Here is a 15,990-nt window from a genome sequence, read left to right as displayed (position 1 = left end):
GGCTACTGTCTCCCTTCCACTGACATACTGTTATGTTCAGCTCATAGTGTCTCCTGTTACTGTCCTCTCTTCCACTGGCATACTTATGTGTCAGCTCATAGTGTCTCCTGCTACTGTCCTCCCTTCCACTGCATACTGTTATGTTCAGCTCATAGTGTCTCCTCTTTACTGTCTCTCTTCCACTGGATACTGTTATGTTCAGCTCATAGTGTCTCCTGCTACTGTCCTCCCTTCCACTGGCATACTGTATGTTCAGCTCATAGTCTCCTGTTACTGTCCTCCTTCCACTGTATACTGTTATGTTCAGCTCATAGTGTCTCCTGCTACTGTCTCCCTTCCACTGGATACTGTTATGTTCAGCTCATAGTGTTCCTGCTACTGTCCTCCCTTCCACTGGCATACTGTTATGTTCAGCTCATAGTGTCTCCTCTACTGTCCTCCCTTCCACTGACATACTGTTATGTTCAGCTCATAGTGTCTCCTGCTACTGTCCTCCCTTCCACTGCATACTGTTATGTTCAGCTCATAGTGTCTCCTGTTACTGTCCTCCTTCCACTGGATACTGTTATGTTCAGTCATAATGTCTCCTGCTACTGTCCTCCTTCCACTGCATACTGTTATGTTCAGCTCATAGTGTCTCCTGTTACTGTCCTCACTTCCACTGCATACTGTTATGTTCAGCTCATAGTGTCTCCTGCTACTGTCCTCCCTTCCACTGGATACTGTTATGTTCAGCTCATAGTGTCTCCTGTTACTGTCCTCCTTCCACTGGCATACTGTTATTTCGCTCATAGTGTCTCCTGTTACTGTCCCTCTTCCACTGTACTGTTATTTCAGCTCATAGTGTCTCCTGTTACTGTCCTCTCTTCCACTGACTGTTATGTTCAGCTCATAGTGTCTCCTCTGTTACTGTCCTCTCTTCCACTGGTACTATTGTTTCAGCTCATAGTGTCTCCTGTTACTGTCCTCTCTTCCACTGACTGTTATGTTCAGCTCATAGTGTCTCCTGCTACTTGTCCTCCCTTCCACTGACATACTGTTATGTTCAGCTCATAGTGTCTCCTGTTACTGTCCCCTTCTACTGACATACTGTTATGTTCAGCTCATAGTGTCTCCTGTTACTGTCCTCTCTTCCACATGACTTATGTTCAGCTCATAATGTCTCCTGTTACTGTCCTCACTTTCCACTGGCATACTGTTATGTTCAGCTCATAGTGTCTCCTGTTACTGTCCTCTCTTCCACTGGCATACTTATGTCAGCTCATAGTGTCTCCTGCTACTGTCCTCCCTTCCACTGACATACTGTTATGTTCAGCTCAATGTGTGGTTGGTTCTGTTATTTTTGTTTCTACTTTCCTTTTCTTACTGCTCTAGTCTCGTGTTGTGTTTGTTATGCTGTCGTTTCTGTTTGTATTTTTTGGGTTGTCTGGCTTGTTTTGTTTTTTTTTTTGGTTTTTTTCGGTTAGTTCTCCTGTTACTGTCCTCTCTTCCACTGCATACTGTTATGTTCAGCTCATAGTGTCTCCTGCTACTGTCCTCCCTTCCACTGACATACTGTTATGTTCAGCTCATAGAGTCTCCTGCTACTGTCCTCCTTCCACTGGCATACTGTTATGTCAGCTCATAGTGTCTCTGCTACTGTCCTCCCTTCCACTGACATACTGTTATGTTCAGCTCATAGTGTCTCCTGTTACTGTCCTCTCTTCCACTGCATACTTATGTTCAGCTCATAGTGTCTCCTGCTACTGTCCTCCCTTCCACTGACATACTGTTATGTTCAGCTCATAGTGTCTCCTGTTACTGTCCTCTCTTCCACTGGATACTGTTATGTTCAGCTCATAGTGTCTCCTGCTACTGTCCTCCCTTCCACTGGCATACTGTTATGTTCAGCTCATAGTGTCTCCTGCTACTGTCCTCCCTTCCACTGCTATACTGTTATGTTCAGCTCATAGTGTCTCCTGCTACTGTCCTCCTTCCACTGCGTATACTGTTATGTTCAGCTCATAGTGTATCCTGCCACACACACACACACACACACACACACACACACACACACACGCACGCACACAAACACACAGGGGCAACAAAGGGACACACAAATATTCACAGGCTGTAGAGATGACACTGGCCCCATCTCATAGCAAGCTCTGGGGATAAAATAATCAGCAAGGATGGGGATCGAGGAGTGATGGAGAGATGGGATATCAGTTCGTCTGATATGGGCTCTGACACAAGAGGGCTCAAACTCCAAAGCAGAGCCGACAGTGGAAGACTGGCAAGGGGATGAATGCTGACTCTCCTCTCCGGTCTCTCTCTTTCTCTCCCTCCGTCTCTCTATCTCTGCCCTTCTGTCTTTCTGTCTCACCCTCCTTCCTTCTCCCTCTTCTGTCCCCCCTTTCTTTCTCTCCTTCCTTCCCTCCCTCCTTCCCTCTCCTTCTCCTCGCTCTCCCTCCATTCTATCCCTCCTCTCCTCTCTCCTCTCAAGCTGTCAGATGACATGGGGGCTTCTTTGTGCCTATAGAGATGAACTAGACAATGGAGTAGCAGAGTTGTGCCGAGGCTGAGTTGTACACCCCGACCTGCTGCCTGACCCTCCTCTGAAGGATCCATTTACAATGACAGCTCCAAGGAGCTACGCCCTCAATAGCTTCAGTTCAATTGGAGTTTGGAAGTGGATGATTTCACTAGAGTTCATGTGGGACGGCAGAGGCAGGGGGCACTTCTCATTTTAGTAGGAGCAGCTTCTCGATGAGTCCAACAGCCCAAAATTCAAAGGCACTTGTCAACATGGAATTTGAGTTTTTTGGAGTTGATATGATTTGGATATAAAGATTAAATCAGACAATATAACGGTCAGTTAGCTCTTAACCTAACCAAAACTAGGAAGGGGACGAGTATGTAAAGAATGACGTGTATTCATAACTGAATCAGCTGGCATACAGAATCAAAGCAAAATTCCCCAAAATCAATATATAGGCTCAGTGACTGAATCACAAATGAAAATGCTAAATCTTGTCTCCGTTTTAGCTTTTCAACAATGCCTATCTCCCAATGAAAGTAAATGTTCAATTCAGTTCAGTCCCAAAGTCCAGCAGAAAAAAATCACAAATAAGCAAAAAGCTAAATAATCAGACGTTTGTTTCCTCGTACCTACCCGCAGTTGTTAATAACCCATCCGCAACCAAATCAACTCGTTTTGTAATTTATCGTGTCAACATTGAACATGGAATAAAAGAAAGCCCGGAAGATCACTTCCCCTCAATACAATTTTCACATGGTTTAGGGGGTGTGTTTACAGTTTAGGTTGGCAGCACAAAGAATGGATTAGAATGTGTGAGTGAGACAGGAAGATAAAGACACTAATGTTAGCTTATCACGAAGTTACCATGCCAATAGAAAAACTCAACAACAACTGAACAAAGTTGGCTTGCACTAGCTGACTAGCTAGCACTGGCTGGCTATACTACTGGCTCGCTAGCAAGCTGGCTACTGACTAGCTAGCTAGGCCAACCTGGCTACTGGCTATAGTCATGCTAGCTAGTAGTAGCTAGTGGAAGTAAGTTAGTCCCTCAACATGCTAGAAGATGAAGCTGCCAGGCCAGATCTACCTGCTGAAGAAAGGTGAGGTGTTTTCAATACTGTGCTTCTTGACTGAGTACTAATGCACTGCAGTTACTATCTGGCACTTTTACCTATTTGGCACTTTGCATAGCTACTTTAGCTATAGTTACATATGCAACACTATCCAATTCAGCTATAGTCTGTGTGTGTGTGTGTGTGTGTGTGTGTGTGTGTGTGTGTGTGTGTNTTCCAACAGAAGGGGCACAGTATGGCATCTGAGCAGATCATCATAAAGCTTCATTTAGCCAATACAGTCAGTTCAAATGTGCCTTTTTATTGGTACGGGTCTACTTCAAACATCCTGTTCCTGCTCCCTGAAAGGCAGATGTAGGCTACACTCTTCTGTTGTGAACATGACTATTGCTACGTCAATTGGCCTACCTCTCAGAATGTATACATACCCCTATCTGGGGGGGGGGGGGCTGATGATCAATGATATGGAGCCAATTGGATATTACTTGATTACTGATCTCCCTCCCACCTCTCTCACTCACAGAACATCAAACATGCTTTGACCTCAGCTGAGATCCTCTCCTTCAAGGAAAACCCCTTCTTTACACTTCCTGTTAGGCGTGATGTGTTCAAGGTGCATCTCGCTCATGTCGTGTAGTATTACCTATAGATGACGACTAGACACGTTCAAATTGTTTCCCGGTGAATGGGTGTCCAGATCAGGCTATTTAATTGCTACTTGTGTGTTTAACTAGTGTGTCCCTCTCACAGATATTTGAATGATCCCTCAAATGCCACACGTTCTCTCTCTCGTTCTCTCCGGGATACATTAGGGGACGTTTCTTTGCTGTTGGCACCTCCTCGTCCTACATTTTGCGTACTCTTGTTCAACTGCTCTTTGTTTAAAATCAGTTTAATTCAATGTAGAAATGTTCTTCAAGTGTGTTTTTTATTGGAAGTTGACAGATGGCACTTGTATGGAGGGATGTGGGCGTGGGGGTGGGGGGGGGTGGATAAATCGGTGTAGATGTGTTTGGTTAAAGAAACCGTCTCCCCCGTACCTCCCTTCCTTCTCTTGATGACTAATACAAGTGAATGTAATTGCTGCATTTGACCTGTGATCCAAAATCGAATACAATTTAATATTTTCTAAGTTAAAAGCTAAGACAAAATTTGATTTCAGCACATTTACTTTTTTTTTTTACACATCTATTCACTACTGGCCAAATGCTTTCACCATCCACTTCAGTGTTACATCTTTTTGGGCCTGTTTTTAAGTCTTAAAGTAAAGCACCTTGGATGAAGTGGTGAAATGTGATATAGGCTGTATTATTATGCTTATGTGCAAGTAACTACCAAAATAGGAAAAACCAACATTAAGTATCTTAATAGGGCGTTGGGCCACCACGAGCCACCAGAAAAGCTTCAATACACCTTGGCAATACACCTTGGATTCTACATGTGTCTGGAACACTATTGGGAGGGATATGATACCATTCTTCCATTTGTTGATGGTGTTGGAAAATGCTTTCTCAGGCGTCGCTCCAGAATCGCCCGTAAGTGTTCAACTGGGTTGAGATCTGGGGATTGAGACGGCAATGGCATAACGTTTACATCGTTTTCATGCTCATCAAGCCACTAATGCRCTGTGGATGGGGGAATTGTCATCCTATGGGTACATTGCCATGGTATCTAAAATAATGGCCTGCCCAGCATTTTTATACTGTGCCTTCAGAAAGTTTTCACGCCCCTTGACTTTGTCCACATTTTGAAATATTAAATTGTATTATTTTGTCACTGGCTTACACACAATACACCATATTGTTAAAGTGGAATTATGTTTTTGAAATGTTTACAGATTAATTAAAAATGAAAAGCTGACATGGTTTGAGTCAATAAGTGTTCAACCCCTTTGTTATCGCAAGCCTAAATAAGTTTGCTTAACAAATGTGCTTAACAAGTCACATAATAAGTTGCATGCACTCACTCTCTGTGCAATAATATTGTTTAACATCATTTTTTAATGACTACCTCATTATGTACCCCACACAATTATCTGTGTGAATTTAAAACATAGATTCAATCACAAATACCAGGGAGGTTTTCCAATGCCTCGCAAAGAAGGGTACACATTGGTAGATGGGTAAAAATTAAAAAGCAMACATTAAATATGGTGACTTTAAAAGAGTTACAGAGTTGAATGGCTGTGGTAGGAGAAACTGAGGATGGATCAACAACATTGTCGTTACTCCATAATATTAACCTAGTTGACAGAGTGAAAAGAAGGAAGCCTGTACAGATAAAAAATATTACAAAACATGTATCCTGTTTGCAACAAGGCACTAATGAGATACGTGCTTTGCCACAATTTTTGCAGTAACGTTTTGTCATGTTATAGATGTAGCTCAACTAGAAAACCTGTGTCACCCTTTAGAACTTCTCACGAATGTTGAAAGATGGATTGGACCACGGCGCAGCATGCATAGACTTCCACATGTTTTATTCCGATGAAACTCACAAACAAAAATAACAAGAGCAACGAAACGTGAAGCTATGTAGTGCTCGCAGGCAACTAGACATAGACAAGATCCCACAAACTAAAGGTGGAAAAAAGGCTGCCTAAGTATGATCCCCAATCAGAGACAACGATAGACAGCTGCCTCTGATTGGGAACCATACCAGGCCAAACAAAGAAATAGGAAAACTAGATTGCCCACCCTAGCCACACCCTGACCTAACCAAAATAGAGAATTAAAAGGATCTCTAAGGACAGGGCGTGACAGAACCCAAAACGACCTTTCTTTAAATTACTATGGCGGTTGCGAACGGCCATGTTTTTGTAACAATAATATCTGTGTCAATATGGCCAAATTAACTTGCTAACAACCTGTTGTCGTGGTCGCGTGGCTGTTGTCATCAACCAGAAACCTTAAACAGGGCATGCTGTTATTTGAATTTTCTACGTTTTTTTWACTTCTTTACTCAAAATGACGGTGCCGAAGCATACATGGCTTTTCACTGTGAAAGAGGCTTTATCTATGTTGGTTGGTGATACAGATTTGCACATGTCCTTGCACTTTGAAAAGCGATGAAGTCAAGCTGAATGAAGTAAGTAAACAGCGTTACATCGTGACATGTCATACCGTAACGTACAGCACACATAAAGGAACTATTTCTGTCTTACAATCTCTCTCCACCAGGTGTAGCACTTCTCTCATCGTTTAAAAACAAGAAATGGATAGTGACGGGGGTAAGGGGGGGATACCTAGTCATATTTTGCATGGTCACTGCAAGCGATCACGACTCTCAAAAAAACTGTTTACTTCTGAAAATCACTTTAGCACCGTCCTAAAAACAGATTCAAATATGACACAAACCTTCAAATAGGTATGTAATTACACATTTATAAACTCTTTATAGTGTTTTATTTACATTTTAGAGGCAATAAGGTGATAAGTTGGACAGATTGAGTGAAAAAAATAACGAATTTCCCACACAACATCGGCTCCTTCTTACTATCACGCATAAGTTTCGCTTCCCACCCGCATTTTTAAAAAGACCCGATGGGCTCATTGCTGCTTGAATCAGCAGAAACGGGCAGCGTTTAGGTCATGTAATGATTCTGTTGAAAGGGGAGAAAGTGTGCTTTACAATGTATTGACATTACAGTTGATCTGGAGTATTACGTTTTTGGGGCGCTAAAATAAGGTCAATTGTACGGACCAAGGCGATGTACAAAAGTGAGTAGTTTACGTTAGTGTATAGAGTCACGTAACTAGTTGGCTGTTTTTGTTCTTGTTTTTACTACCATGCAATTTCATATAGAAATGCAAAGCCTGCGTGCTATAGCTAGCTATAGCACGAGTTAAACCTGTCCAGCTTCGTAACTAATCAGCATACATTGACCGAAACCTCCCTGTAGTTCGTCTTCAAGGCCCTAGAACAACAGAATTGATTGGAGGAAAGTGAAAAGTGTGTGTGTGTGTGTGTGGTGTGTGTGTGTGGTGTGTGTGATGTGTGTTGTGTGTGTGTGTGTGTGTGTGTGTGTGTGTAGTGTGTGTGGTGTGTGTGTGTTGTGTGTGTTGTGTGTGTGTGTGTTTTGTGTTGTGTGTGTGTGTTGGTTGGTGTGTTGTGTGTGTGTGGAATGTGAGGCGTGTAACTGTACACACAATTATTATGGAACTCCTTATAGGAAGAGTATGGTTGAGAAAAGAACGAGTAAGGAAAGAGAAATCAGATTTAACGACCTCAAGATTGTCAAAACAAATCAAATTTTGATAAACTCCCATAATCTAGTTGGGTGAAATACACCAGTATGCAACATAGCAGCAATATTTGTGACCTGTTCTCACAAGGCTCCAGGTCATCTACAAGACCTGCTAGGTAAAGTCCCCCTGATCGTCAGCTCGCTGGTCACCATAGCAGCACCCACCTGTAGCACGCGCTCCAGACAGGTATATTCTCTCTGGTCACCCCAAAACAATTCTTCCTTTGGCGCCTCTCCTACAGTCTCTGCTGCCAATGACTGGAGAACCTAAAAAATCTCTGAAACTGGAAACACTTATCTCCTTCACTAGCTTTAAGCACCAGCTGTCAGAGCAGCTCACAGAGCCCATCTGTAATTTAGCCAAAACTACCTCTCCCTACTGTATTTATTTATTTTGCTCTTTGCACCGCATTATTTCTATCTCTACTTTGCACATTATTCACTGCAAATCTACCATTCCAGTGTTTTACTTGCTATATTGTATTTACTTCGCCACATGGCCTTTTTTTGCCTTTACTCCCTTATCTCACCTCATTTGCTCACAATTGTATATAGACTTATTTTTCTACTGTATTATTGACTGTATGTTTGTTTTACTCCATGTGTAACTCTGTGTTGTTGTATGTGTCGAACTGCTTTGCTTTATCTTGGCCAGGTCGCAATTGTAAATGAGAACTTGTTCTCAACTTGCCTACCTAGTTAAATAAAGGTGAAATAAAAATAAATGTAAAAAAGATAAGAGCAAAGGGCACTGTATATAGACATAATATGACATTTGAAATGTCTTTATTCTTTTGGAACTTTTGGAACTGTTAATTTGTAATTGTTTATTTAACTTTTGTTCATTATCTATTTCACTTGCTTTGGCAATGTAAACATATGTTTCCCATGCCATTGAATCCCTTAAATTGAATTGAAATTCAATTGACAGTGTGAGAGGGAGAGAGAGAGGTTATGTTCCTGACTAGAGCTGTAAAAGTGGTAGGAAGTTATATCTCTTCCAGGACTTGTAATGGATTACAGCAAGAAAATGGGCGGGTTTGACCATCTTGACAAACTGAGGACCTATTAAAATGATGGAAGTATGTGTTTTGGGGGATGCTCAACATTGCTGTCATAAATGCATACTTTGTGTGGTGGACCCTGCAAAGGCCCCTTCCCATAAACTGCAGGCACTGGTCCCTGAAGGCATTCAAAATGCAGCTTGTGTGTTCACTTTGTGATATGGCTACAGTGGCAGGTAGAGGGGAGCCAGGAGTGTGGCACCGGGGTYTGTGGACCGAGTTGTAACTCATTTGAAAGCAGGTGAAGTTTGAAGGGCACCAGAGTGTGGTGTGCATCCGGAGTGGACACAAGGCAAAGAGCCTAGAAACCTACTTTGGGTGCTCTCGGTGTTCTGTGCCACTTTGCAGGATGGGGCTGTGCTTCCAGAAGTTCCATGACATGTTGTAGGCTAAATGCAAACACTAAAGTGACAGTGTGAAATATGAATTTTTCCTTGAAATATGTTATTGTCACTGAACAGTTGTTTTTTGTCTTCTGTCTCTATCTAATACTTGTTGCATTCATTGAATTGTTGTCAAAGAAGGCTACTATTTCTACATTTTGTGTCAGGCCTGGTCTGTTCTAAATCTTATTTAGATAGGTTACCTACATTTTGAAATAGCCTCTGAATTATCACGTTTCAGGTATGACCCAGATGCAGACAGTATTGAACAAACAAACATTTATTTATAATACAGGAGCAGGCAAACGACAGGTCAAAGGCAGGCAGGGGTCAATACTCCAGAGAGGGTGCAAAGGGTCCAGAACGGCAGGCAGGGTCAGGGCAGGCGGGGGTCAATAATCTAGTCAGGTGGGGCAACGGTCGACCCCGGGAAGGACTAGAAAACAGGAACAAGGAACATGCAGGAGCAGGGGAACAAACGCTGGTAGGTTTCACGAACAAAACGAACTGGCAACAGACAAACAGAGAACACAGTTATAAATACACAGGGGATAATGGGGAAAATGGGCGACATCTGGAGGGGGGTGTGGACAAGCACAAAGACAGGTGAAACTGATCAGGGTGAGACACTGAATAGTTTTTTGCATTTTTACATTGTTACAGAAGTAACAATCGTTGTCAATCAAATAGTCTACTTTGTGGGTTTTGTCCTCTTGTCACATGTTGGATAATTGTTTTATTTATATGTAAATAATATTTATAAGTACAGTGCATTCGGAAAGTATTCAGACCCCTTCACTTTTCCACATTTTGTTATATTACAGCCTCATTCTAAAAGGGATCAAATAATTTTCTTTCCTCATCAATCTACACACAATACCCCATAATGACAAAGCGAAAACAGGTTTTTATGAATTTTTGCAAATTTATGAAGAATTAAAACAGAAATACCTTATCTACATACCTATTCAGACCCTTTGCTATGATACTCGAAATTGAGCTCAGGTGCATCCTGTTTCCATTGATCATCCTTGAGATGTCTCTAGAGCTTGATTGGAGGCCACCTGTGGTAAATTAAATTGATTGGATATGATTTGGAAAGGCACACACCTGTCTATATAAGGTCCCACAGTTGACAGTGCATGTCAGATCAAAAACCAAGCCATGAGATCGAAGGAATTTTCCGTAGKGTTCCGAGACAGAATTGTGTCGAGGCACAGTGTTACGATCGTCGTAATGAGCGGACCAAGGCGCAGCGTGAGTATAGTTCCACATATTTTTAATAATATGTAATAAGAAACAAGAAACAACGAAACGTGAAGTCATGACGTGCACACAGGCAACTAAACACAAACAATATCCCACAAACACAGGTGGGAAAAATAGCTACCTAAATATGATCCCCAATTAGAGGCAATGATTACCAGCTGCCTCTAATTGGGAACCATACAAAACACCAACATAGAAATATTAAGCTAGAACACCCCCTAGACACGCCCTGACCTACTACACCATAGAGAAACAAGGGCTCTCTATGGTCAGGGCGTGACACACGGATCTGGGGAAGGGTACCAAAACATTTCTGCAGCATTCAAGGTCCCGAAGAACACAGTGGCCTCCATCAGTCTTAAATAGAAGAATTGTCCGTAGAGCTCCGAGACAGGATTGTGTCAAGGCACAGATCTGGGGAAGGATACCAAAACATTTCTGCTGCTTCAAGGTACCAAAGAACACAGTGGAAGAAGTTTGGAACCACCAAGACTCTTCCTAGAGCTGGCCGCCCGGCCAAGCTGAGCAATCGGGGGAGAAGGGCCTTGGTCAGGCCGATGGTCACTCTGACAGAGCTCCAGTTCCTCTGTGGAGATGGGAGAACCTTCCAGAAGGACAACCATCTCTGCAGCTCTCCATCAAGCAGGCCTTTATGGTAGAGTGGGGAATGAGGAACACGATTCTCTGGTCTGATGAAACCGGTGAAGCATGGTGGTGGCAGCATCATGCTGTAGGTGTCACGTGTGCTTCCTCTCCTGCCTCTAGGTCACCAGGCTGCTCGTTATGGCGCACGCCTGTCACCATCTTTATGCGCACCTGTGCGTCATCAGACTCACCTGGACTCCATCACCTCCCTGATTACCTTCCCTATACAGTGGGGAGAACAAGTATTTGATACACTGCCGATTTTGCAGGTTTTCCTACTTACAAAGCATGATAGGGTCTGTAATTTTTACATAGGTACACTTCAACTGTGAGAGACGGAATCTAAAACAAAAATCCAGAAAATCACATGTATGATTTTAAGTAATTAATTTGCATTTTATGCATGACATAAGTATTTGATCACCTACCAACCAGTAAGAATTCCGGCTCTCACAGACCTGTTCTTTTTCTAAGAAGCCCTCCTGTTCTCCACTCATTACCGTATTAACTGCACCTGTTTGAACTCGTTACCTGTATAAAAGACACCTGTCCACACACTCAATCAACCAGACTCCAACCTCTCCACAATGCCAAGACTAGAGAGCTGTGAAGGACATCAGGATAACATTGTAGACCTGCACAAGGCTGGGATGGGCTACAGGACAATAGGCAAGCAGCTTGTGAGAAGGCAACAACTGTTGCCGCAATTATTAGAAAATGGAAAAGTTCAAGATGACGGTCAATCACCCTCGGTCTGGGGCTCCATGCAAGATCTCACCTCGTGGGGCATCAATGATCATGAGGAAGGTGAGGGATCAGCCCAGAACTACACGGCAGGACCGGTTAATGACCTGAAGAGAGCTGGGACCACAGTCTCAAAGAAAACCATTAGTAACACACTACGCCGGCATGGATTAAAATCCTGCAGTGCACGCAAGGTACCCCTGCTCAAGTCCAGGCCCGTCTGAAGTTTGCCAATGACCATCTGGATGATCCAGAGGAGGAATGGGAGACGGTCATGTGGTCTGATGAGACAAAAATAGAGCTTTTTGGTCTAAACTCCACTCGCCGTGTTTGGAGGAAGAAGAAGGATGAGTACAACCCCAAGAACACCATCCCAACCATGAAGCATGGAGGTGGAAACATCATTCTTTGGGATGCTTTTCTGCAAAGGGGACAGACGACTGCACCGTATTGAGGGAGGATGGATGGGGCCATGTATCGCGAGATCTTGGCCAACAACCTCCTTCCCTCAGTAAAAGCATTGAAGATGGGTCGTGGCTGGGTCTTCCGCATGACAACGACCCGAACACACAGCCAGGGCAACTAAGGAGTGCTCCGTAAGAAGCATCTCAAGGTCCTGGAGTGGCCTAGCCAGTCTGCAGACCTGAACCCAATAGAACATCTTTTGAGGGAGCTGAAAGTCCCTATTGCCAGCGACAGCCCGAAACCTGAAGGATCTGGAGAAGTGTGTATGGAGGAGTGGGCCAAAATCCCTGCTGCAGTGTGTGCAAACCTGGTCAAGAACTACAGGAAACGATGATCTCTGTAATTGCAAACAAAGGTTTCTGTACCAAATATTAAGTTCTGCTTTCTGATGTATCAAATACTTATGTCATGCAATAAAATGCAAATGAATTACTTAAAAATCATACAATGTGATTCTGGATTTTTTTTGGATTCCGTCTCTCACAGTTGAAGTGTACCTATGATAAAAATTACAGACCTCTACATGCTTTGTAAGTAGGAAAACTGCAAATCGGCAGTGTGTCAAATACTTGTTCTCCCCACTGTATATGTCACTCCCTTTGGTTCCTTCCCCAGGCGTTATTGTTTCTGTTCCTATGTCATGTCTGTGCGTTGTTCCTGTTWCTTATTTTGTATTATGTTGTGTTTATTTATTAAAGCACTCACTCCCTGAACTTGCTTCCTGACTCTCAGTGCACATCGTTACAGTGGGGATGTTTTTCAGCAGCAGGGACTGGGAGACTATTCAGGATCGAGGGAAAGATGAACTGAGCAAAGTACAGAGAGATCCTTGATGAAAACCTGCTCCAGAGAGCTCAGGACCTAAGACTGGGGCGAAGGTTCACCTTCCGAGAGGACAATGACCTTAAGCACACAGCCAAGACAACGCTGGAGTGGCTTCGAGACAAGTCTCTAAATGTCCTTTAGTGGCCCAGCCAGAGCCCAGACTTGAACCCGATCTAACATCTCTGGAGGGACGTGAAAATAGCTGCGCAGCGATACTCCCCATCCAACCTGACAGAGCTTGGGAGGATCTGCAGAGAAAAATGGGAGAAACTCCACAAATACAGGTGTGCCAAGCTTACAGCGTAATACCCAAGAAGACCCGAGGCTGTAATCACTGCCAAAGGTGCTTCAACAAAGTATTGAGTAAAGGGTCTGAATACTTATGTAGACATGATATTTCCCTTTTTAAAATTTTTATACATTTGCAAAAATTCTAAAGAACAGTTTTTGCTTTGTCATTATGGGGTATTGTGTGTAGATTGACGAGCAAAAACTATTTAATATATGTTAGTATAAGGCTGTAACCTAACAAAATGTGGAGAAAGTCAAGGGGTCTGAATAACTTCTGAATGCACCGTATAATATATTATACTTGGTCGATTTTAAGTGAGTAATTTAGTAAAATTTACAACAATTTAAATACTCGTGTTTTTTGTTGTGTTSAGTGTCAATTGTTTTTTGACAGTGAGTATCTTTACACAATGGATGACAAAATTAGTGTTATTCTTATTGACATGTATGTGGTGTCATATTAAAGATTAGGTTGTGCTTTTTTAACTAAGTTAACTTGTAAATGTCATTTGTTGTTTGTTTTTGAGCTATGTCTGTTTGTTAGAAATGTGTGATAAAGCAATTTTATCTTGAAAATTCGAAGTCATTTCCAGCAGCATTCTAGAAATATATTGGGGTCTAAAGGGTCAAATGCAGTGTTAGTACAAGGAACCCATGCTCTAAAGGGTCAAATGCAGTGTTAGTACAAGGAACCCATGNTCTAAAGGGTCAAATGCAGTGTTAGTACAAGGAACCCATGCTCTAAAGGGTCAAATGCAGTGTTAGTACAAGGAACCCATGTTCTAAAGGGTCAAATGCAGTGTTAGTACAAGGAACCCATGCTCTAAAGGGTCAAATGCAGTGTTAGTACAAGGAACCCATGCTCTCGAGAAGCAAGCAATTCAACCGTAAAAGGGCAAATGCAGTGTTAGTACAAGGAACCCATGCTCTCGAGAAGCAAGCAATTCAACCGTAAAAGGGCAAAAACAGATACAACAATATTCAACACTATATACATTGCACCAGGAGATGTCTGGAAAACAACTAGCTCTAAGTAAAAGGTACCTGTGGTACATTAAGGGCAGGTTTACCTGACACAGAAAGCACCTTCAATTCATCATTTTCATTGATCTTGCTTTTTAGTCTAGGCCTAGGCTTAATTTGTGTCTGAGAAACTGTCCATAAATCCATTAGCCGCAACATAAATATTGCACTGAGTAGGTGTAACCAGTGGCAGAGCCATAGTGAGACAAACTTTTCTCCAAATTGGCACAAAAATACATTCTCATTCATAATTTAGTTTGGCTCCGTTTCACAACCAGGGGCAAATGAGCCAGATTTACTACATTGAAATTATGACTGGGATTGGTGTGTTTTACTTTATTTTACTCTGAGCCAAAAACCAACTGAAAAGGGGCATTGTGCTTATGTTACCCTTTGAAACAGCTAACTCCATACAAGTGACATCTGTCAACCTTTAGTAGAGGTAGTAGCACATTACTGCAATATAGTTGATTAAGAAGTATACAACATAGGAGTATTCTGTAAATACACTACAATTCAGCCATATTTGAGATCTGACCCAGGATTGGGCTGTGCTTTTTTGGCATTTTTTTTTGGAGAGGCGAGTCTTAATCACATAAAACAAATATTATTTGGCAAGGAATACTATTTGTAGATCAGTGATTCTACACCTCACTTTGCTCAAGCTGATCCTCTCCAACAGACTCAGAAGAAGCTAAAAATGGGTCAATTCGGAGGTAGTTAAAGGGAAGGGTCAGTGAAACCAACCATTGGAGTATATTGTAGCGAATTCAGGGGGTATTCTCAACAGGGACTCGAACCCGAATGCAGCGACTGTCTATCCAACACCTTAACTGTACACAAAAAGGTTTGGAACACACACACACACACACACACACACACACACACACACACACACACACACACACANACACACACACACACACACACACACACACACACACACACACACACACACACAGCAGTAGCCATCCAGTGCTAGCTAGCCAAATAATGTAAGCTAACTTTGTTTCGTTGTTGTTGAGTTTCTTCTATTGCTTTGTGCTAATTATAATGTTTATAATCTCAAAATTGATTAATAAATGTTGTTGTCATTTGTTTTCTGTCATTACATGTCCAATTTTGACATGAATTAGAAAACAAGTCGATTTTTCAGAACTTCGACATTTTTATTTATTTATTTTTATTTTATTTTTTTAGATAGGCCTACGTTCCTGCTTTGAACTTCCAACATTTTGGTAGGCTATTTGTTAGTGAACTTGTCTATAATTAGATAGATGCAGATTCTCTTCTGTCATTAGCCTACTTGTTACACTAGAAGAGTAAAATAAACCCTTGATCACCAGAATGTCACAAATGATCGAATGAATGCCATCTGTAGACTTGAAGTCTTTCTCTTTCCTCTCATCTCTTATCTCTTCTCCCCTGCAGCAAAGACGTT

This window comes from Salvelinus sp. IW2-2015, unplaced genomic scaffold (assembly GCF_002910315.2).
Source record: "Salvelinus sp. IW2-2015 unplaced genomic scaffold, ASM291031v2 Un_scaffold1063, whole genome shotgun sequence".
NCBI classification, from domain to species: domain Eukaryota; kingdom Metazoa; phylum Chordata; class Actinopteri; order Salmoniformes; family Salmonidae; genus Salvelinus; species Salvelinus sp. IW2-2015.
The sequence above is the reverse complement of the archived record's forward strand: the minus strand, read 5'-3'. Positions refer to the sequence as shown.